Source organism: Hippopotamus amphibius, chromosome 3 (assembly GCF_030028045.1).
Source record: "Hippopotamus amphibius kiboko isolate mHipAmp2 chromosome 3, mHipAmp2.hap2, whole genome shotgun sequence".
In the NCBI taxonomy this organism is placed as follows: Eukaryota; Metazoa; Chordata; class Mammalia; order Artiodactyla; family Hippopotamidae; genus Hippopotamus; species Hippopotamus amphibius.
In genome coordinates, this window is record NC_080188.1 from 153,713,429 (window position 1) to 153,737,540 (window position 24,112).

At 53.3% G+C, this 24,112-nt stretch overlaps 1 protein-coding gene across 6 annotated transcripts in view; it reads right to left on the minus strand.

Annotated features, from left to right (window-relative positions):
* LRRN2 (leucine rich repeat neuronal 2) overlaps positions 1-24,112 on the minus strand; it is a 61,907-nt gene that overhangs the window by 5,776 nt on the left and 32,019 nt on the right. Inside the window, exon 2 of one of the 6 annotated variants that reach the window (XM_057729941.1) lies at positions 3,959-4,092. The exons of 3 other annotated variants lie outside the window; for them this stretch is intronic. The gene's annotated coding sequence lies outside the window, so the exon portion shown is untranslated. Of the gene's footprint in view, positions 1-648; positions 946-3,958; positions 4,093-24,112 lie in introns of all 6 variants that reach the window. 2 more of the 6 variants (XM_057729942.1, XM_057729939.1) reach the window with 2 other exon arrangements.

Here is a 24,112-nt window from a genome sequence, read left to right on the forward strand (position 1 = left end):
TATGGAGGGGATCGAGAAGCCATTTAAAAGTTCATTAAAAACGTCCAGAGAGGGACTTCCCTGGTGGCACCGTGGCTAAGAATCTGCCTGCCAATGCAGGGCACACGGGTTCGATCCCACATGCTGTGGAGCAACGAAGCCCATGCGGCAACTACTGAAGCCTGTGTGCTGTAAGGTCTGCATTCCCACAACCACTGAGACCGCGTGCTGCAACTACTGAAGCCTGCATGCCTAGAGCCCGCGCTCTGCAGCAAAAGAAGCCACTGCACTGAGAAGCCTGCACATTGCAGCAAAGACCCAATACAGGCAAAAAACCCTCAAAAAAGCACGAAAACAAAGGACTTTCCTTTTTTTGTTCCTCCCTTTCCTCCATCTCTGGAAAGGATCCAGAGATGCGCCTTTCCCTCCACTCCAGGCTCATCCTCCTCCTTGCCCCTGTGGTGGCTGGGCTGGGGGTGAGCCAGAGCTCCAGCCCCTCAGCCAGGGGCCCAGGGCTGGGGCTCGGCAACCAGGGAGGGGCAGTGCCTGGATGACTCATGTTCGCATGCACCTCTGGTCCCAAGGCTTGGCAAAGGCCCAGGCAAGTCCTCCCCCTCACTGCTGAGCACACAGCCCCTTCCAGGATCCAACTCAGAGCTGCCCACTCACCTGCCATCCCTACTCAGGGCTGTCTTGCACATGGCCCACTCACACAGGCTTCATTAGCAATTTCCGCCAGGAGCTGCAGAGAAAGCTAATTGTCTTTTATCTATAATCTCCTGGGGTGAGCGGGTGTTCAGACTATCACCACGCGTACGGTTTCCCCACTGGATCTCAAGCTCTTTGCGGCAGGGGCTGTGTCGTGCATGCTCTCTGTGTCCCCGTGGCACCAAGTGTAGGACTGTGCGTGCAGGGGGTGCTGGTGAGTAGATACAAACAGTCAAGTGTGCAACTCTCCCATCCACCCTGTGTGCAGGCAGAGAAGGGATCATTTAGGCTCATTTTTCAAGGGAAGCAACTGAAGCACCGAGAGGTTAACTGACACGTCAGGGGTTGTATGGCTTCGGACATGGAGGGGTCAGAATTCAAACCTGGTCTTTGAGTCCATAACCTGCCCCCCCAGCCCAGCCAAGGTTCACTGCCTGGCAGATCAATGCCTGCCTTACAGGAGCAGAGTGCAGGGCTGGTGGCCCAGAATGCCCGCTGCAGGTGCCAGTCCCTTCAGAGGTGACACGGGTCCTCTGCTCCTCCTCCCCCATGGCTACCTGAGGGGCCCCCTCAGACACCATTCCTTGATCTCTGGCTAGAGTGACTTCCTTGGGGGACCCATGGGGAAGACCCTGTTCCTCTGTGTGTGTGCCTGGGCCTGGAACCACACACAGACAGAGCCAGCAGGCTGCACACAGATCTCAGCCTGCCTTCGGGTTGCGGGCTCGGGGCTGCTCTTTGTGTGGGGACCCCTGGAGCCATGGCCTTCAGTGACAGGGGAAAGGGGGTTGCCCACTCCAGAAGCAAAGCTTCTCTTGGAAGGGCTGGCTCTGCAAGCTCCAACGAACCCACCTCCTCCGGGCAGCGCCTCTGGATTTAGCAGAAAGTATGGAATTGATCCCGTACACTCCCCATTAAACTCGGACCCTTGGCAAAGCACTCAATGACAAATTTTGGAGAAGCTGCTATCAGGAGCCGGAGCTGCTCTTCTCCCTTTTCTCTCTCTCGGGCCCCGCCCCCAGCACAGTCCCGGGCTCCTGCCAGCACTGACAGCGTTGCTCCTGCAGATGGCTGGTGGATGCAGAGCCTCTCCCTCCCCCCCACCCCACCCCCACCCCACAGCCTCCGCCCAGCCCCCCTGCGCTGGGAGCCCTCTGGAGGGAGGAGCAGCGGCAGTGATCGATCGCCTGGCCTTCGCTGCCGCTTCAGTGCCAGGTCCCCCAGAGCTGCGGAGACAGATGGGCAGCATAATTGAGTGTAGCGTTGATAAACTCCAGCCTCCTCACCAGCAGATAAGCGCTGGGTTGGGGGATGCAGAGGTGGGGGAGGCCAGCGCTCCATCAGTACACCTGGCCTCCGACTCCTCCCGGGAGGTGAGCATGGCCCCTCACTCCCACTTCTCATTTAATCACCAACAACCAGGACCTCAGAGCTGCAGGAGACCTCTGCATGTATCTAGTCTTCCAGAGTCTGAATTCCATAAATAACTTATGCAAAGGAGGAGTGGTGGAGCGGAAGGAGCCTGGGCTCTGCGATCAGAGTGTGAGTCTGGCTCTGGTGCTCACTGTGTGACCTTGGGCACAGTTAGATGACCCAAGCTGGGAAATGAGGAACTGCTGTGAGGAGCCAGGTGCAAGGTCTATGACGTGCCTGTTGGTTGCTTTCACTGCCCCTTCACTGTTGCCTCTCCTCCCATCTTAGCCCCTACTTCTCATCTCCTACCTTTTATAGTAAACTTTGTCTTTCTATTATTGAGGTATAACTTACGTACAGGAGAGTACATAAATGGCATGAATCCCAAGTGTGCAGCTTGATGAATTTCTACATTAGTAGATACCAGTACAACCACCACCTAGTGCAAGATATAAATATTTGCAGCTCTCCCAAGGTCCCTATGTGGCCCTTCCCAATGTCCAGCCGCCACCAAATTAACCACTGTCCTGACTTCTATCACCATCAATCAGCTTCATCTTTTAAAGCCAGAATTCCCCTGCCTTCTCCATTGCAACTTGGAACCAGGGTCTTTGGGAAAAGTTGACTCTGGCTTTAGGAACTCCAGAACCTCAGACTTGAAATTCACTTAATTCATCCTCCTGCTTCATAGTGGCTACAGCTTCTCAGGGTCTCACACTTAATCAGCGATCTCCAGGAAGGGAGGCTGATTCCTCTTATTCCTCTTTCCTGTTTCACAATTCCCATATCTAGAAATTGCTCTTTGCCTCAGGATCCCCTCTCTGGTTGGAATGCTTATGACTTGGGCCTGTGAGTGCCATGTTGCCTTGAGGCAAGAAGATGGCAGGATGACCTCCTGGCCCCACGCACCCCTGCCAGCCCCTCCCCAAAGCCCTGCTGGGTCTTGGCCACCTCCTGGGGCAGCACTGCTGGCCTCTTTCTGTTGCCAGACCCCTAGATATTCTGATTACAGAATCGGGGGCACCAGGCAAGAGGACAAATGGGGAGTGACCAGGAAGGAGAGACCCAGATTCACTTCGAACTGCCCCAGACCTCTCCACTTGCCCGTTTCAGAGGCTCCTCGTCCTCAACTTGTCCCAAGCCCAACACCTCCCAGCAAACCTGCTCGGGTGGCATCGCCAAGACTGGAGATCTCTGCCATCGTGACTCGTCGCTCTCCCACCACACACGCACCTGCCACAGTGCTCACACTCAGCTTCCCTTTTCATTTCTTGTCTGGACTCTCACAGTAGCCTCTTTTGGGGTCTCCTCCTCACCCTCGTCTTGTTCCCAGACACTTTATGCTCCTCCTAAACTAGACTTGCTATTTCCTTCTCCTCCTTGGGCCTCTCACTCGACCAGCAAAACCTCTCCCCAACTTCAGCTATCAAACTCCTCTCCAGCCATAAAACCCATCCCAAATGTCACCTCCTCTGTGACATGTTCCCAGAGTCCCTCCTAGAAGGGTGTTTACACCCCCCACTGTCCCCGAGACTCTGAACAGACCTCCACTGTAACAGCACCTTCCTTATTGTCATTCTGTGAGCCTGCGTTCTCAACCAGGCTGTGAGCTCCTGGAGGAAAGGATGGTTTTTATTGATTTTTGTCTTCTCAGAGCCTAGTGCAGTGCAGACTTTCCCGGTAAGGGTGGGAGGTGTTCTATGGCCATGAACCATGAATCGCAACCCCATAGTGGGTCATGAGAAGTTTAAAGTGGATAACAATATTCACTAAAAAATGAAATAGAAAATAGAGTTCATTGTATGCAGCTAGACTAAGCATTGTTTTGAGAAAATTTCCCCATTTTATACAGACATACTTGGGTACAGATGGATATGATGCAAAATCATGCATTTTTGCCCTTGAGTCGCAGCTATAAAAGCTTGAAAACGATGAGTCTGCAGAGCCTCTCTCTTTGAGTGAGGTGAGTCCCTTCAACTCTAGTTGATGCAGCTGGAAGGATGACATAAATCAAAGTGTCAGACGGAAGATGCGACGTCCCCCAGTGCCTTCTATGTGCAGGATCTCTATTTGCTGGCCACTTTAGATACCTCATCCCATCCTCCCAACAGCCCTGAGCCAAGGCATCAGACCCAGGTTCCACAGCCAGAATGTGGAAGAACCCAAGTGTGAACACAGCTGGGTCTCATACACCAGCCCTTTCTATTTCCATGATTCTGGTGCCAGAAGCTGACTTCCAAGAGTGGAGGATGCTGGGGAGACTGGAGGAGAGCAGGGAGGAGAATGGGAGGCACCTCCTGCGGGGGAAAGGATGAGGTTTCTCTTGTCTACCCTTGCCCTCCCCTCCCCTCTGGAGTGAGAGGAGTCAGTGTTCCAGTAAAAACCCTTTCCTGGCCTGGGAGTGAAGGGACTTGTTCTAAGGAAGAAATATCTACATTCCCAGGTCTCTGGACTGGCCCTGGGCAGAGGATGTTGGAAATTTACTGCCTGGAAGGGAGCCTGCCTCGTTATTTCTTACTTAGGAGTGGAGGGCGCCAGTAGGTAGCACACAAAGTCATTTTTGTCTGGTTGCATTGTACCAAAGAGGCTGCAGGGGAGTGGGGCCAGCTCTGCTGGGGCCCGGAAAGCAGCGCCAGGCTGATCCCCACTGCCACATGCTGCCAGCCTACTGCTGACTGTCTATCCGTCCTCAGGAAACCCTCTCTGACCCCTCCATGCCTCTCCTGGGCTCCCATGGTGCCTCAGCATCCCTCCATCATACACTGGCTGTTTACTTGTCTGTCTGTCTCTCCCTCTAGATTGTGAGACCCTCAGGGGAAGAACTGTGCTCCAAGTTGTCAGTTCCTCCAACAGTCTGGCACACAGTAGGAGCTCAGAGAATATCTGCAGAAGGAGAGAAAGAAAGGCAAGGAAGAGCAGGGCACGAGAACAGAAGTGGGCTGGTTGCTTCACAGCTTCTGAAGACCAGGTGGACCCGAGTCGGGCCTCAGACCCCTTCTGCCTCCTTCCCAGCCTCGTGAAGGAGGCCCAGAGCGCACCTTCTGTAGGCACACACCCTGGCTCCCCTGCCCTGGCTCTGGCCACTGTGCGGCCACTTTAGTCCTTCCCTAGGTGGAGAAGGCACTTCTGACTCGACTTTCTGCCTCTGGATTCCATCCTACGATGATCCTCCCCGCCTGGGAGCCCCCTCAGGCGTCCCCTCTGGAAATCCCATGGACTCTCTGAGAGCTTAGCTTCAAAGGAGGGCTTTGGAGTCGGCTCTGCACCTAAATCCTGGTGCTGGCTGTATGACCTTGAGCATCCTTACTCAGATTCCTCCTCTGTAACGTGGGGAGAGAGCCTACCTCCGTGGGGAAATCTGCAAGAGTGATGCCTGCTAAGCACCTGGTGCTCAGTGGAGCCCTCTTCCCTTTTCATCTACCTCAGTTTGTCTGCGGAACAGTCCCTGGCTTCCAGGTCACCTGTGTATCAGGCCCGCACCAGATGGCCTGTCCATGGTCATGTGGCCTCTAACACAGGCAGCCTCTCCTAGGAACCTTCTATCTCAGGCTGACACTCCTTCCTGACTGAGATGCCTTCTCCTGGGTCAACTCTAGGCACTCCCTGGGGCCTCCAACCAGGGTCCTGTTTCTAGTCTCCGGGATTCTAGAAGGCTCTAGAACTTCGTTCATTTATAGATTACCAATGTCTGACACACTCTCACCCAACAAACAGCTCACTCTTCCTGGCTTAGGTGAGTAGCTAGCGCCTCTGTTTGCCCAGGTGCTCCTTGAAAGGGTCGAGAGGCCCCCTCCTCGCAGAGCTCTAAATGTCCCAGCTTGACGACAGCCCAGGGACATCCCATACTGGCCACAGCCACGAGCCAGAGGGGCCAAGCCCAGCTGCTGTCCATGAACCTCTCCCGCCTCTCTCCCTACAATTTCCCTGCCCATCCTAGAATTAGCTGGGGGTGCTGGGCACACCCTGCAGCATTCTTGAAAGGCTCCCTCCTGCAGCCCTTCAGACACAGTGGGTCCCTGGGAGCTAGGTGCGGCCAAAGGAGGAGGAAGACTTCAGAGAGATGCAAGCAATGCTCTTTCCTGCCCTCGTGCCTTTGCACATGCAGAGGCCTTGCCCAGAGGTCCCTGTCGCCACTTGGGTATCTTGGGAATTCCTTCCCATCTCTGAAGTCTCAGTTCACACTGCCCCTCTCTGAAGTCTTCCCTGACCACCACCCACCCCCTAACTCATCAATCCCTTGCTCCTTCTCCCATCCTCGAAGAACCCACATCCACTGTGATGCTCAACGCCTCTCTCAGGCTGTGAGCCCCTCGAGGGCAACTCTGTGACTCATGGGTCCAGAACTAATAGTGAGAGAAGCACCAAGGTACACACGGGGGTGCGGTGGGAGGGATGCCTGGGGAGAGGGTTTGGGGCCTGGGTGGCTGAGGAGAAAGAGGCAGAGCAAATGGGGGAACAGATTAGTTAAACAAGGAGAAAGGCCAAAGCTCTTCTAACGGAAAAAGAAAATGAAATCAGAATGAAAATTGATGAGGCGGAGAGAAAAGGAGACTCGTTTCATCAGCAGGTTTGCCAGATGAAGCTCAGAGATAAATCACGCGGCAGAAGGAGCCTTGGTCTCGGTGGGGCTCACTGCCTCCTCTCTCTGTCAGCTGTCTCAGGCAGGCCTGCGAGATAAATGGCTGCAGCTGAAGCCCCACGGTGGGTTTCTTTCCACCCCTGACTGCAGTAAGAATGGCCTGTCAGTCCTCATCACCTCCTCTAGGCCCGCCCTGCCCATGCCTTCACTTGCTCCTCCTCCCATTGCCCTCCCCCTCTCCTGCACCCTTCCTCAGTCCCGCTAGCCTCTCCCTCAGCAGCCCTCCCCATCACCCCCCGCCCCCAGCTCACGGTCAGGCCTGTGGAGAGCATCTGTCACAAGCCCTGTCCGACCTTCTGTGCCCCCATCCAGCTTCCCTGAAGTCAGGGCGGGAAGCAGTCAGGGCATGGGGACTGGTGATAGAGGACATGGGCTGGGTGCTAGTCCTGGCCTGGGACAGACCTTGGAATGTGTCCTCTTAGCTCTCAAGGCCTTGGGCTTCTCATCTGTGAAGTGAGGGGGCTGGGCTAGAGCAGTAGTTCTAAAGCTGAGGTCCCTGGACCAGCAGCTTCCACATCACCTGGAAACCTGTCAGACATGCAGATTCTCAGGCCCACCCCAGAACCTCCAGAATCAGGAACTCAGAGGGTGGCGCCTAGTTACCTGTGTTTGAGCAAACCCTCCAGGTGAATGTGATGCATGCCTATGCTGGAGAATCGCCGGGCTAGATAATCTCCAAGGCCCCTTCACATGAGGTTAGCATTCTGTAAACAAGGACAGGGCCAGCTAGGAACGCTCAGTTACAACTATGTGTATGATGAACATCTTATCGTTCTCCTGATAGATAAGCGTTGAATATTCCAGACCCCTCTCAGCTTCTCTGTCCCGGCCACAAGGGAACTCTCTACCCAATGAGCACGAATAGAGCCCTGACTGTATGCGGGCGCCGTGAGGGGAGAGGGATACGAGGTCATGGGGAGGGCAGGCGGGAGCCACGCATCAAACACAAAACCACGCTACTAAAGTATGATGAGAGTTGTCACAGAAGGACGTACCAAGGGCAACCGGGGCATAGTCTGGAGGAGAGAACGCAGTTCTGCCTCATGAGGGAAGCTGGGCAAAAATTCCGAGGAAATTTCTAAAAGTCATGAATTATACACTAAAAACGGGGAGATTTGATGGAATGCAATGTACTACAATAAAGTGGCTTAAAAAAAAAATCTCCCAGGGAAGTGTTGCCTAAATCAGTAGGTCCGCAGATGCACAGATGGGGGAAGACATTCTATACATACCGGGGACACCCGGAGCAGACGTCCAGGGGATAAAAATGATGATGTGAACTCAAAAAACTGAGTGGTCCCCCTTAGTTCCCAGGAGTGTGGGTGATGTGAAGAGGCTGGAGCAGCAGGCTGGAGCCAGTCTGGACACGATACTGCAGGCAGAGGGCAGCCAAGGCTGCGACTACTGCAGCCATCAATAATAATATCTATTATGACTGGATGTATCTTACAATTTAAATCCTCCCATCTCCACGATCCCATGTGATCCTCACAATAGCCTTGCAAGGTCATAGATGCCATGACCCCCATTTTAATGGAAAGGATATTAAGTGACTTGCCCAAGATCATACAGCAAACAAGTAATGGAGCCAGGGCTAAAAGATACCGTGTGCTTCCAAGTCCAGACTTACTTTGCCAGTGGGACGGCAGTGTTAATAATGGTAGCCGTTGACTGAGGACAGCCTGTGCGCCAGGCCTTGGGCTGGGCTCTGAATGAGTGGTTGCACTCAAAACCCCAGTAAGATATGGAGATTACTAGCCCCATTGCACAGATGTGGAGAATAGGTACCTTGCCTAAAAATATCCAGCTGGTAAAGCCAGGACTCAAAGAAGGTCTAGCTGCTGCCAAAACCCACACTCTAAACCCCAACCTCACGTCACCCTCCTCCAGCTCCCACTGCCCAGCTCTCTTCGGGCCCAGAATGGAATGGGAGATTTCCAGCTGACTTCTCTTTATTCAGATTCCCTTGAGCCTGGGCCAACTCAAGAGAAAGAAACTGGCTCCCAGCCTAAGCTGAACAGCCCTTCTTTAAGGGAAGGCCCTTTTCAATCTGGCAGGAACTTCTTTCCTCCAAGCCCGTCAATGCCTTCTGAGCCCCACACCCCTACTGGGAGACCAGTGCCTTCAGGGCCTTCCAGGGCCCAGAGCCCAGTGGATGGAAACGTTTCCATCCCATGATCAATAACAGGCATAATTCATTGACTGCAGCAAGTACAAAGGAGTGTAGGTTAAATCAATATTTAGAAGCTTCGAAATGAAACTAATTAAGAGCAAGCCTTAATGATTTTTACTGTCTGGGAATAAAAAAGACAAAAAACCTGCCTATATTTCATGATTCCACCTTAGTAGCTTGTAATCATTTGGGAAGAGCGGAAGATGAAAAGTGCTCCCAGCCAGCCCCACTTTCTGCATCGCAGCACAGGGGAGCATCTCGTCCTTGGTAGTAGAAGATGAGGAGGAGAAAATGGATGGGATGGAGCACAAGATTCAAACAGCATTGTGCAAGGCCACTGGCTTAGGCCAGGGACCGTTACAGATTGATTTGTGTCCCACCCCCGCCAAAAGATACAGTGAAGTCCTACTCCCAGAACCTGTGAATGTAAACTTAATTTGGAAGCAGGGTCTTTGCAGATGTAATTAAGTAAAGATGAGGTCATACTGGGTTACATGGACCCTAACCCAATGGCTGGTGTTCTTATAAGGAGGGAAATTTGGACACAGACACAGAGACAGAGAGAATTCAATATGGTGATGGAGATAGCGATTGAAGGGCTGCAGCTGTGAGTCGAAGCCAGCACCAGAGCCTGGGAGAGGCAAGGAAGGAGTCTCCCCTACAGGCTTCAGAAAGACCACGGCCCGGTCCTGCTGCCCTGCTGACACACTGACTTCAGACTTCTAGCCTCCAGAACCTGAGACAATTAAGTTTCTGTTGTTTAAGCCATCCAGTCCAGTTTGTAGTACTTTGATACAGCAGCCCAAGTAAACTCATACTGGGATCCTGAATTCTGGTTCCCACTCTACCACTAACTATGCAAGCTTGGCAAAAAGCTTAACCTCCATGAGCCTCAGTTTTCACCTCTGCAAAATGGGGATGAGACTAGTGCCTTCCATCTTTTCCATCCAGAGATCTGGTGCAGCTCTAATGAAAACGTGAATGTGAAATATGCTATGATCTGTGAGTGCTCCACAAATATCACCTAGGCTCACTGCTAGCGCAAAGAATCTGGGAACAACTCGGGAGCTATCTGTCAGATGGGCAGGAAGTTCCTTGCCAGCTCGCAGGGCTAGTCTAAAAATCCAATCAGATCACAGGTGTGAGGTGTCTTTGCCTCAACAGAGATATTATATACATGAAGGGTATTTTTATTGTTGGTCTCAACAGGGATTTTATTTGTTGCCCACTTGGCCCTAGTTTTCCCATCTCTAAAATGAAAGGGTTGGACAGCATTATTTTAAAGTATTTTCAGCATCAATTTCTGTGCATACACACACACACACACACACACACACACATTTAAAGTAGCACATCTTAGGGCTTCCTAGGTGGCGCAGTGGTTGAGAATCTGCCTGCCAATGCAGGGGACACAGGTTTGATCCCTGCTCCAGGAAGGTCCCACATGCTGCGAAGCAACTAAGCTGGTGCGCCACAACTATTGAGCCTGAGCTTTAGAGCCCGTGAGCCACAACTATTGAGCCCATGTACTGCAACTACTGAAGCCCACGTGCCTAGAGCCTGTGCTCTGCAACAAGAGAAGCCACGGCAATGAGGAGCCTGCGCACCACAGCAAAGAGTGACCCCCACTATTGCAACTAAAAAGAAAGCCCACACACAGCAAAAAAGACCCAACACAGCCAATAAAATAAATAAATTTAAAGTAGTACATCTTAGCATCCCAACCTCATTCTCATCCTAGTAGCCCAGGACAATGCAGAGGGGTGCCAGCTAAGTACTGTGGTGAGAGACGAGTGCTGGGGCTTTGCATCCCTTTGTCCCCTACTGCCTTGGTTAAGAGAGGAACCAGAGCACTTTTCCTCTCCCCCCTCAAGCTTACCAGGCATGAAAGGAACAGGAAGTCACGCAGGCAGCAAATAAAATCTCTATCGATCATGGGATGGCTGGCATCCCAAGTCCGGCTGGCTCAGAGCTGTTCATCTTAAATAAACGTTCCTAATGATCCACTCGTACTTAATGCTGGAGCTGTGTCTTGTTAAAGTGCAACGGAACAGGATGGCTGAGCATGGGGCTGCTGCCGCTCTGTCATGGCCTCTTCCAGGGCTCCAGGGGGATAAGGTTCTCAGGTGGCCTCTCAGAATTTTGGAAGGAGCTGCATCTTGCAGCAATGCGGGTTCTCAGAGGGGTGACCAACCTTCCTGCCATATGACAACCAACATTCTTCCCAGACGGGTATGTGTGGCGAATGGGCATCTGTTTGCACACCACCCTCACAGAAAGGGAAACATCGGCAGCTTCAACATGATCACCACCACCACGATGCTGTCACCCGAGATTTACCAGCACGTGGGTCACCCCACCTGCAGCACACCATCTCTATCAATACCATCACCCCACTGTCGTCACTGTCCTCAGCTGTGATCACTAGGACCCCCTGGCTCACCGCCATCACCACACATCACTTTGAACACCCTCCACTAGCATCCTTATCCCTCCATCATTGCCACAGTTCTGGTCATTTTAAGTACCCTGATCATCATAAGAACATTTGTTTGGCTTCATCTCTGTGACTTGTTCAATATCTGCAACAGATATGGATTTTGCCACGGGGACATATAGATGATGAGACCCTCTAAGGCTAACATGAGAATGGGTGGATTCACATGTACACAGAGATCCACCCAAACAGAAGCATGAACATAGACATGCGATGCACACACAGAGAGCACTGGGGGAAGGGGAGTGGGGCTGGGGGGTAAGCAGGGGACAGGCCCACCAGAGCTCCACATTCTCCTTGGGGGGGATTAAAAATTACAATCCTTTGCCTCCCGTTGTCTCTGTTTTCAGCTTCAGCTGCATACAGATTCATATGGGGATCTTTTAAAATATACTGATGGCTACATCCCACTCCAGACCAGTTAAATCAATCTCTGGGTGTACAATGCAGGCATGGAATTAAAAGTCTGCAAAATTTCTTTGTATGTAAATTTTACATCAAAAGAGAAACAAAACTGTAAAATACAGTTGAACTCCATAGTTGTTAAAGTATTTAGGGAAAAGTGTACTAATGTCTGCAATTTACTTTGAAATGCACCAAAAATAAGAAGGATTGATGGAAAGAGATGTGATAAAGCAAGTCTTGTTAAGAGGTTAATGGTAGAATCTAGGTAGCAGATTGCTCACTGTAAAATCCCTCCAACTTTGCTGTATATTTGAAATTTTTCACAACAAAATATCGGGGGAAACATCCAACTGGTTTTACTGTGAAGCTAGGACTGAGAAGCACTGCATCTAAAGGGAAAATCCATAAGCAACTGAGTTTCTTTCCTCCATCCTCCATGTGTGGAAAAAATATAGCCCCTTTCTCATCAAACCAATCAGACTCTCGTCCAGTGATTCCTGACCCTTCTTGGGTCCCAGCACACATAGGCAAGTGTATTTGGACGGTGCACAGGGGGAAATGGAGGCGGCTGCTGGCAGGAGCAGGTGGCTGGGGAGACACCTGGCTGCCTGGGCCTTGCAGGGCTGCCCGGGCCTTGCAGGGCTGCCCTGAGTGCCCAGGGCTGGGCCCGGGACCCACTGCCATACCAGTTGGCCAGCTCTGCTCTGCTCACACGCCCCCGGGGCTCCCCTTTCTAAAGCCTCGGCTCAGCATGCTTAGCAAGGATTAAATCCTTTCCCAGGAAAACCAGACCAGTCTACTGCAGAACGTGTGTGTGTGCGTGTGTGTGTGTGTGTGGCGGACACTGCGGGCAGGGGCCAGGCCCCACGCCTCATCTGTATGCTCCCCCACAGCCGGCTCGCCCTGCCCTGCCGAGGGAGTGCCATGGCAACACCGTGTTCTCTAAACACGGGAGTTTGTGCTGCCATCGCAAAGCAGCACTAGGCAATTTAATTAAGGAGCTGGCAGCAGACAAACTTTATGAGTTAAAGGCATTTTATTAAATCCCATTGTATTATGCAGCTCAGTTCCCCCAGGAGCTGCAGAGCTGGGGGAGGACAGAGGAGAATTTGCTGGGGTTTCTTTTCTCTTCTTTGCTTTTTTCTGGCCTCCCTTCTGCTTCATGAGTGCATTCACTGAACACAGGGGGACCCCAACTGTGACTGCCCGCTCCCCCCAGCCTGAGCGTCTGGCATGAGACGCTGGCAGCAATCTGGGCGGCACGATCGCCAGCACTGACCCCGCACGTGTATTTCAGTTCACAGGCGCTCTCAGCGCGTTATCTCAGGGCCAGGCCTGCAACCCGAGCTTCAGTATCCACATGGCACCAAGCTCAGTGCTTCCCATGCAGGATCTCACTGAAGCCCCCCACACTCTTGGAGTAGGCACTGCTGACATTCCCATTCTATAGATAAGGAAAGTGAGGCTTACAGATGTTACGAAGCTTGCCCATGATCTTGTAAATAGCATATAGCAGAGAAGCAAGCCCAGACAGGCTAACTGCAGAGGCCAAGGTTCACAGCAGTGCTCCCAGTGACCTCTTAAGGCTGGTGATTTTTTTCCTGTCTCAGTCTTCGGAATGAGTGCCACTCCAGGCGTCCAGCTAGGAAAATAATTCTAGGGTGAAGCTGGGGTGGGACTAGGGATTCTCCAAGGACCCTAACCTCCTAACCCACCACACCTAGAATGTGTGAATGTGCCTCAGGAAAGGTCACACCAGGTACTGAGTCTTGCAGCCTTCAGGGGGTCCAGCCTGTCTTCCCGGCCACCTCAGGCACAGCATCTGGCTGGGACCTGAAGCCAAGTCCAACTCCTCTAAGGACCAGAGGTCAGGAAACCAGATGAAAGACCACAGGACGCTGCGGCTAGATGCGGGGAAGAACTTCCTTCGTGAGACAGATTGAAATAAAAAAGGAATGACTTTCCAAGAAACTGCGTTTCAACTCATCTGCCCCAAGTGGGAGCCCGCCCAGGCTCCTGCCCCGGGCTGGGGAAGGGTGTTTGGGGCCCACGTGCCTGCCAAGAACCTCACCCTCAGGCCGCCCTCCCCGGGCAGCCCCCTCAGCTCCTCACTTGTGGGAGTCCCTCCTGTGTGAGCAAGGCTGGGAGAATCCAGCTCAGCCCCGGCGGCTCTGGGGAGGCCCGACGTCCCCTGGGATCCAGTCGGCTCCTGGGCACCAGGGTCTTCCTCCTCAGCCTCCTCAGGTGCCCAGAGCTGTGCCAGGAAGGGGCGAAACGCCTTTCACTCTGCAAACACTCACCGAGCTCCACCTGGTGCCTGCGCTTCAGACCTGTAGACAGTCCTCTCGGGCTCAGTTTCCTCAATCCTGAACTAGGGGCAACGGCACACACCTTGTCCAGCTAAGACCGGTGCAAAACAATTAGCTAATTTCATTAAGGGCTTTTTCTCTGCCAGGGACTTGCCACTCATCACTCTTTTAATCCTTAGATGAGGGAACTGAGGCTAAAAGAAGTTAAGCCTCCTGCCCAAGCTCATATGACCAGGAAGGGGCAAGAACGAGTGTTCTTAACAGCCCCACTTTATATAAACTTATACATATGTATGTGTGTATATATGTACGTACATGTACATATAATTATTGCATAATTACATACAAACAGCTTTGAGATATAATTCATGTACCATAAATTCACAATCACATTATATTTGAAAAGTAAATTTAATAGCTGGATTTGCCACCAAGCTTAAGGATGTTTTATTATTACCTGACAGGAAGCTCCTCCTGGAAGGTGCTTTCAGGAGTCTCAGCAAATGGAGCCAGAGGAGTCTGGCCACAGGGCTCCTCAAGAGCTGGTTGTGGGGCCTGTGTCTTCCCTCAGCCTCCGCCTCTTTTCTTAACCCTCCCCTCTTAACGCTTCTTCTTGCCCCTCCCCCACTTTGCCCTTCATCCATCACCATCCTCTCCCTGCCCAGACCAGGCCCCGATGCTTCCATCTGTCTCTGGGGTCTCCTCTACCCATCCCTACTCCCTCGCTGCCACCTGGCAGAGTCTGAGCCACAGCTGCCGGTGCTGTCCAGGTGACCCCTTTGAGAAGTCCCCAGAGGAGTGGCCATGTGTGCGGGCAGGCCACGGAGGACAGCGCTGGCAGCAGTGGGAGGCCAAGGGGCCAACACGATGGATGCCCAGGTCCACACTGTCACCATGTAAATCTCCCGGGAAACAGCAGCATCCTCATCCCAGCTCCTCCACTTACCAGTGATGGGACAATCTCACCTGGCGCCAGGTGCTTCTCACTTGTAAAATGGGGATAAGAATATCTGCTTGAATTTCAGTAGGTAAAATTCATTGAATGCGTACTCTGTACCGGGCCTTTCACAAAGCTTATTTCTTATCTAACCGAGATAACAGCCCTCTGAGAGTGGTAGTCGTGTTTACTGAAGGGGAAATGGAGGCTCAGAGGGGTTAAGCAACTCGCCCAGGTCCCAGAGCTAGTACACGTAGGAGCACCATGCAGGTCCAGCACACGTGAGGCTGAGCCCTCACTCTGCACCACACCAACTGCCAGGCTGGGAGGGAGCCTGTGGGTGGCCATGTGCAGAAGTGCTTATCAACAGAAATCTCCAGAACAACAAAAGCAGCGGTCTTCCCCCCAACTCTCACATGGCTCTGCTATAGCCTGGCCAGTTTTCTTCCACTGAGATAAGAACAAGTGCTCCAGGGGCTAAGTACCCTCCCTCTGCTGGAGCAGCTTGGGCTGCACATGTGTGCATGTGCGTGTGTGTGTGTGGGGGGGGGGGGGCGGGGAGAGGTGCAAGTGCCTGGCCAGGTGCACCAGCGAGGAGGGGAGCACATCTGGAGGCTGTATTTTGCCGCCGCGGGCTCTCCTGGGCTCACAGCCTGGGTGGTGCCAGCTCATTTTCAGTCATTTTCCCAGGGAGTTAACAGGGGAATATTCTCCTCTCTAATAATGACAAAAATAATAATAATTAACACAGCTGTAGCATGTATTTCTCCAGCATCTCTCTCCCCAGATCTCAAAACTCTGGGCAAATAGCAAATCTGCCGGCTTTCTAGCCATACCCCAGAGCCCAGGAAGCCTTAGGTATTGCCAGATTTTCTGTCTCCTCCAGCTGGGTGGCAAGTTAGGTGCAACAGGAGACTTGCCCCAGAAACTGCCCTTTGAGTGCCGCTAGCAGAGCTGGGAAATGACCCCAGGCGCTCTGCCTCCCTACCTTCTCACTCCATCACACTCTGTGATCATCCTATGCCCAGGAGTAGGAGAGCAGGTAAGAAGGGAGCGAGGTGTCAGCTGTCTTTGTCCAACCCTAAAAAGCTCCTCCATCTCTGGGCTCCCCCACACAGTGGGCACTGCCTTAGGGAGGACGGCCCCCTCATTCTCCAGCCAATGGAAGCACCTCTGGCAGGTCTGGTCCCTGCAGAGGATGGCTGATGGCTTTTTCTGGTCCCAGCCAGGAGTCATTATGCACCAAATGTCTAGTTTAAACAAGTGATTAGGCAGCTCTGTTAAGAGCACACGTGCTTTCCACCAGGGAGAGACAGGAACTTCCAGAGGTGGCCGAGGGGGAGAAGGAGGAGGACCTCAGGGCCTTGCAGCAGTGGACTTTCTCCTCTAAAGCATTTTCCAGTGAATTCAGTGCAAGGAGGAGCTCCCAGTGTTCCAGGAGCCAGCATTCCGACAGATTTTTAGACACAGAGCCCACTCCTGGCCGTCCAGGCAGCCCACCCCTGGATGATCATGTCTCTCACGCCCTGACATGAAGGACTTTAAGCAATTTAAATACAGAGAAGCCAAAGCTCCCATGTGGCCTGTGGGCTTCAACCTCTCCAAAGATACTCTTGAAAAGCAATTACTGGATCTGAGTTACATTTCCTTTGTTTCCTCCAGGAGCTGCAGGACGAGGAAAGGGTCAGAAGGGTAAACACAGTTAGCAACTGTGTTTACCATAAACATATTCCCCCAGCATCTCCAGAGAGAAAGCCTACTTAATCTCTTGAGTCCACAGATGGACTGAAGAGCCTGGAAAATACCTCAAATTGTGTGTGTGTGCGTGCATGTGTGAGTGTGAGCATACGGGTGTGTTTTTCTGGAGAGAAGGTCCTTAGCTTGCGTCAGATCTTCAGTGGGATCTATGACCCCAAATGCTAAGGAGCACTGCGCCATTCCTTGGTCAGTTCTAAAGATGATGGGTTGGCCCCTTTCCATAAGGGTCTCTTCATCTTTCAGAAACCAGCAGTGGATTTTGAGACCTGGGTCCCACCTGCTTGAAGAGAGGGGCTAGGATGAGTTTGGGGACACAGCTGAAGCAGAACTATGACAGGGAGTCTTTTGCCAGGTGGAGCTGTGGCCGCCTCTAACCTAGCTGCAGTGATGAAGTGCCTTCCTCGTCACCTCATTTTTCCCACTGTGACAAGTTCCATATCTGCTGTTCTCTGTCACCCCAGTGACAGCCTTCTAATGATGAAGGCAGCATCAATGTCATATACATCCCTCCAGAACCCCAGGGGCTAGAAGGAGATCTGGTTCAGGAAGCTGGGAAACAAATGCTCTACACAGCAGAGTGGAGAGAACAAAGCCTTTAGAATAGGCAAGACTTGAATTCAAATCCTACTTCTGCTTCTAACTAGCTGTGTGACCTTGAACAAAGTACTTAACCTCTCGGAGTGTCCGTTCCTGTATCTGTAAAATGGGAATAACACCTCACAGGGTTATTTCGAGGATTCAGTGAGGTAACACTGACAAAGAATCTGGCATAGTGCTGGCACAAAGCAGGAGCTCAATAAATGAGTTCTTTTTCCCGGCAGGCATGGGTAGGGACATGCGCACCTACACCCTCCTGCTGCACTACTGAAATAGAGAAAAGGGGCGCCAGGGGAGAATGGCTTCTTGGTAACATGTGAGTGGCAGTCAGAAGCCACTTCTGCCCACACTGACCTGAATCTCCCAATCCTTCAGGGGTCGCTGGGGGCCCCTTCTCCTCCGTTCAGTGTTCCTTCCTGACATCGCCTGGAATTGCCATCTGGGCTTTCCATCTGTATTGGGCAGTCTCTCCTCTCCATCTCTCCTTGTGATGAGGGAGCCCACTGGCTCTCCTTGACCAAAGGGCAGACCCCTTGGCCACTCTAGCAGCAGCTCCACCCCCCATCCATCCCCACCCACCTCTCCAGGGCCTCCCCTCCTCTTCTCTTTTCCTGAGCTGTATAGGAACTGTCTGTTCTCTTTTGTGCTTGCAGGCCTTTGAACTTGTTCTGGAATGTCCTTCCATTCTCTGCTTGGGGAGCTCTTAATTATCCTCCAGTGCCGGCTTAATCATCACCTCCTTTGTTGCAATCCCTCCTCTTGCTCCCCCAGCACCTCCCCTCGTTTAGCAGGAGCCATGGAGCGGCTGCCTCCCTAGCCCGAGTTTCTCCAGGGCAGGGGCTGGGCCTGCTCCACCCTGGCTTCCCCTGTGCCTCACACAGGGGCTGGCCCGTGGTCAGTGCTCAACAAACGCCAGCTGGGGTAAAAGAACAAACGGTGTGATTGCCCATGGCTCGCAGCGAGGTTGCCCTTAACAGGAGGCTTCCTGTAAAGGGGGCAGGCCTACCCCTGTGTCGAGACTAGATGAGCACCAGGTGATAATTAGAAGGCTGACGTGCTCATCCCATTTGGATTCTGTACTTGTCTATTTCAAGCCACAGGGCCAGGGCAGAGGGCTTCTGCCAGTCACCCCAGAACCTTCTCTACCTTGCACCTGCACCAGGAAGGAGGAGGACGGGAAGGGGAGAAGGAGGAGAATTAACCATTGTGAGCACTGGCAACGTTAGGGCGAGCTCTGTGAGGCTGTGTCCCCGACTCATGTCACAGGTGAGGACACCGAGGCTCAGAGGTGACACTGGCCCTGAGCCAGGCAAGAAGCTGCAAAGAGCTGAAACCGGAGCCAGGTTTGTCCAGCTCTAGAGTGGGAGCTCTTCTCTTCACAAGATGCTGTCTTCTGCACAAATCGTAACACAGCACCCAGAGGGAAGAGGAATGGGGAAAGGCTCCCAGTGAAAGACTGTGTGTACATGTGCACGTGTGTGTGGTATCTCTCCTTCACCAACGACAAAGACAGAAGGGATGGAGGAAGGTCTGGACAGCCTTTCCTCCCATGTGTCTGGATGCGGGTCAGAGGATTCCACACTGGGATTCAGGTTCACAAGACAAGCCTCTGAGCAGACGTCCCTGTCTGCAGGTACCGGTGGAGAACCGCTCACAGGGATGAACGACCCAGGGGCCTTCAGCCCACCCTGCTTCTATCCCGCCATGTTTGGTTACTTGCACTCCTTGGCCAAAGTCTCAACCCCAAAAGGGTGGGGGAGGAAGTGCGGGAAGGGGGACGAAGCCCTCCACCGTGAGAAAAGAGGGGACTCCAAACACAAGGACGCAATGAGGGGAAGGAGCCGGGGACAAGCTGCTTGGACCAAACTAGCCCATCTCAGAGACTTAAGTACCTTTATTTTTGATCAGAAAAATGTGATCTGGAAAATCTTGGGATTTCTAGGCTTTCTGGGGATTTTTTTCTGTTTCTGTTTTTGTTTTTGCATGTGTGTTATTGTTTTTCTTAAATTTTTAGTGCTCTTCAAAGATCTACTCTTGTTTCCGTTGAAACTGAGAGGAAAATCAAGATGGTAAGCGCCCGGGCTAGTGCGCAGCTGGGGAGCAGCACCGTCCCCTCGGGACTCTGCAGGCACTGGCGGAGGGCAGGAAGGAGAGAGGTGGCAAGGAGGGAGGACCAGCAGTCACACCCAGCAGGGAACAGTGGCTGTGAAGAAAGCCCTCTTTCCTTGCACACGGGACCTGTTTCAGGTCCAGGTGAGCTTCACGGGCAATCCCAGCACCTGGACTCAGAGCCGGGGCCCTGCAGCAGCCGAGCAGCTTTTACAGCTCCTGTACGGGTGCCAGGCGGGCGGCTGGCTTGCCTCCTGCTGGGGTGGGAGAGGAGGTGCCAGGGAGCCTGTGGTGACCGCAAGATTCTGACTCCAGTTAGAAAAGGAGCCAGAAGGCAAAAAAGAGTCTGGAAAGTTATGGGGAAAAGAAGGCCTTGAGGAGCCTGGTGTGGCAGGGTTAATAGTTTCTTTCCTTCAAGGGAGATTTCATGCCCTGTTGAATAAATAAAATACTACGCAACTGCAAAAAAGCCGTTCCACAGTGTATTAGATACCACCACATGGTTCCTCGTCTGTCAGTTGCCATCACGGTGACTGATGACTTATCAAAAGCCACACTAACATTTCCAAATGAGATGTTTTGATAGAGGTGCCATTCAACAGGGCCAGAAAAGCCAGATAGAGCCTGAATGTAAATGAAGAACATTTGTCACCTTTGTCTCACCTGTTTAAAGTTTTCTTGTCTCACAACAAGCCCTCGGGGAGAGAGCTAAGGAGAGAGAGGGAGTGAGAGAGGTGCACTGGAAGATGGGCAGGTGAGAGGGAAGAAGAGCATGATCCTTAAAGAGCCCAAAGGAAGAGGAGGACCGCGCCGCAACAGCAGGAAGTCAGGGGCGGCAGAGGCCAGGGAGATGGCTCTGATTTCTATGCCGAGTCACTCTGTGACTCAGCAGAAAGGAGCGGCGGCAGCAACAACACAGGCCTGCACTGTCCCACCTGGCAGCCCTGTATGTGGCCGGTCCAAACTGAGAAGTGCTGTACACATAAATGTATGCCAGCCTGTACAGATTTAACGTGCAAAAAGAATGCATAATATCTCACCAATAAATTTGTTTTGTGCATCATTTTGAAATGATAATTTGGGGTGATATATTGGGTTAAATAGCGTTATTAACTTCACCTGTTTCTTTTTACTTTTTTAATGTGGCTACTCCATATATTAAAATGTGGATTGCGTTATATTTCTATTGAACAGCACCGCATAGACTGTGGATCAGATGATGTAGGTTCAAATCCCACCTCCACCACTCACTCAAGGCTCCCCCTTCCATCCTGGGAGCCAGGACTGAATGCTCTCTCAGCCTCATCACTAATTAGCTGCATGCTTAACTTTTCCACTGGCTCTCTGTGAGCATCTGGGAAACTGTCACCCCTCGGCATCTTGGTTTTCTCACGTGTAAAATGAAGGGATTAGGGCAGATGACTTCTGAGAGCTCCCCAAAGCTCTGTGACCCACAGTATGAATTACCCAACCTCGGTGCACCTGTCTTCTCACCTGAGTCTTTGTGAGGGGCAAGCAACAGTAGCGGGCCAAAGGGAGGAGGTGCAATAGTGATGCTCCTGACCTCCTAGGGTGACCTGATGTGCTTGCACCTTATGGCAGACACCACTTCCCTCTGGGCTCTGCTGAAGCCCCCACGCCACCGGTGTGTGAAGTCCGGGGCTGCGACCAGCCGAGAGAGCCCAAGTGAGGAATTCAAAGTCCTTTGCTCGTAAAGTGTGTCTAAAGAAGGTGGGGGAGGTCTTAAAATCTTTCCCCAGGAGCATCACAGCATGGCCTAATCCTTGGGGAAGTAAATATCCTTCCTACAGAGTTGGTCCGGGCTCCCAGCTGCTGCTCACAACCAGCCCCTCTCCTCTCCTGAGGCTCCAACCTCCCCAGGCCAGTGCAGGGGTAGGGATGAAGATCAGGATTACCAGAGGGACCAAGGCAGGAAGAGGGTGCTGACAGCCACCTGAAGACCTAGGCTTAGCCAGTGCTCCAGGCCTCTGACCAAGTCCGGCTAGGGGCAGATGGTTTCTCTCTCTGACCCTGAACGCCAAGGTCTTGAACAGCAGGGGACAGAGCTCTTCTTGCCACATCCAGATCAAGCAGCCTTTCACAGACGGTGGTCCATGGGTCCCTTAAACCAGAATTAGGTTCAGAACAACCATCCAGGGTGCTTATTAATCCTGCAGATTCCTGGAATCCACCCAGACTTCTGGAATCAGATTCTCTGGAGGTGAGACCCAGGAACCTGCAGGCTTAACACACTCTGGAGGTGGTCTTTGGTAAGCACTGACGGGGATCCCAGGGAGGGTCAGTGTGATGACTTCTGGGCAGGGGAGAAGCCTCCCTACCCCTAGCCCAGAGTGGGCTGCATTTCTGTCCACCCCATGAACAGTGAGCGGGAGATGTTTGAGCAGAAAGTGAAGGACCAGGTATGCATCGTGAGAGGAAGGGAAGGCTAGGGTCCCTGCACCCCTCTTCTCGCATCCACGCTGCCCTGTATGTCAAAGACAGTTCCCAGGCACCGGGGGAAGTGGGTCACGCTGCAGCAGCGGCTGTGGTAGGAATGTCCTGCGATAAGGAGCCAGTGACACTGGAGCATCCGGTTTCTCTTCTTTAGTGACAAGAGACAGGCCTATGGTGAAGAGCTCTAAGTGATCTCCAAGGGGAAGGGGTCCTGAGGCTGTGGACCCAACCTTCCCATGCCTTTCCCTCAGATCAGGCTGAGGAGGGAGATCTGGCAGCTGGTGGAGGCAGACACGGGAGGGGGGAGGAAGAGGAGGAACTCAGGCAGGTGGCCCAGCGAAAGCCAAGAGGAGAGCGAGGAAACAACACAGGGCTGGGGCTGGGTGTGGGGGACAGACAATGGGGAAAATGCAAAGAGAATGCTGGAGAGGGGCGGCCCGGTGTCTCCCTCAGGGGCGGTGACAGAGGGGCCTGGGTGGAACCCACATGGAGCCGTGGCCTCTCCCAAGGCCGCCCTCCCTGGGGGATAAATCTCAGCGGCTGACCCACCTGTCACAGTGGAAGCCTGGGAGAGGCCACGACCAGGCGCCCGGGAGCTGAGGCTCCACGAGGAAATCCCTGCCCCTCCTGATCCCCAGTTCCACATGCTTTCCACCTCCCCACGAGCCTCCAGTGGGCGCTCCACCGAACTGAAGGATGACACTCGGATGCGGGGGCACCCACCAGGGCACACCAGACCCCCTCGTGTGGCACCGCAGGCTTTGTTCCAGGGGTCACGGAAGGCACCCCGTGCCTGCCTGCCGACGCGCAAACCTCCACCTGCAGGCCTCGTACCATCCGTCCTGCTTTACCTGTGAGGAGCGGGAGGCTCATGGACTCAGGCTGCTGGCTGGCGGTGGCTGCCCCGACCCAGGCTGCCCTTCACCAGACCCAGAGCCTTCCGCCAGCCCTGCTGCCTCCGCCAGCGTGGAGTAGGGGGAGCTCCTGCCAGAGCAACCAAAGGTGGCGGTGGAGGCACCAGAGCCCAAGGCCCTGGCTTTAGGAAGAAGGATTTGAGAGAGAGCCCGCGGCAAAGCCAGGGTGAGGACTCCAAGTTCCTGATTCCAAACGAACGCCTCAGGCAGCAGCAACTCTATGACGCAGGTGAGCTCAGGGTCGCTCCACGGCCGAGGCGGGGGGCCAGGAGCCAGTGTCTGTTCCCTCACCTGCTGCCGCACAGGATTAGGGTCGGGTCTCAGTGAAGAGCGATCTACTGGAGACCCACGAGGCCGTGAGGTCCTTGAGGACAGGGATGGGTCTTGCTTGTCTTTGCAGCCCAGCACCTAGCGTGGTTGCCAGCACACAGCAGCAGTGATGGCTGCATGAGTGGATGAATGTGTGGATGAATGAATGAAACCAGCCTAATGGGACGTGCCTGGTGGCGCAGTGGTTAGCAACCCGCCTGCCAATGCAGGGCACACGGGATCAAGCCCCGGTCCAGGAAGATCCCACATGCCGCGGAGCAACTGGGCCCGTGCGCCACAGCTGTTGAGCCTGTGCTCCACAGCCCGCAAGCCACAACTACTTAGACCGCGCACCACAACTGGAGAAAGCCTGCGTACAGCAACGGAGACCCAACACAGCCAAAAAACCCCCCAAAACAAAAAAACAAAACCAGTCTAATGTGTGAGGCTAAGCGGAGGGAGGGGCTTGGCAGACTCTGGACTGTGCATGCACCTCATTTCCTGCATGTGGGAGGATGCCAGGCATTGTGCTGGGGGCAAGCTATGCGCAAGAGAGCAAAGAAGCACCCAAGGAGAGGAGAGTAAACAGTAAGGAGCATGATGGGCTGCGTGTTCCTCCTGAGGCCAGACCCCTGTGTGGCCGTGACCAGGTCCCTTTCTTCTCTAGGCCTTAGTTTGCTTAGTAGAAGCAGGGTTGAACTAAATGATGCAGAGTCACTCATGCCGAGCCCATGACTAGCAGGTGGGGGGCACTGGATCCGCTCCCAGCTGCAGAGAATCACAGCTTCCCCACAGGGCAGCGCTGAGCGGGTGGGGAAGAGCAAGGCCAGGCAGAGGCGCCCTGGCCCAAGGGAGGCAGCTGCTCCTGGAAGCTGGCTCCCCTGGGACTGTGCAGCCAGAGGTAACTGGCT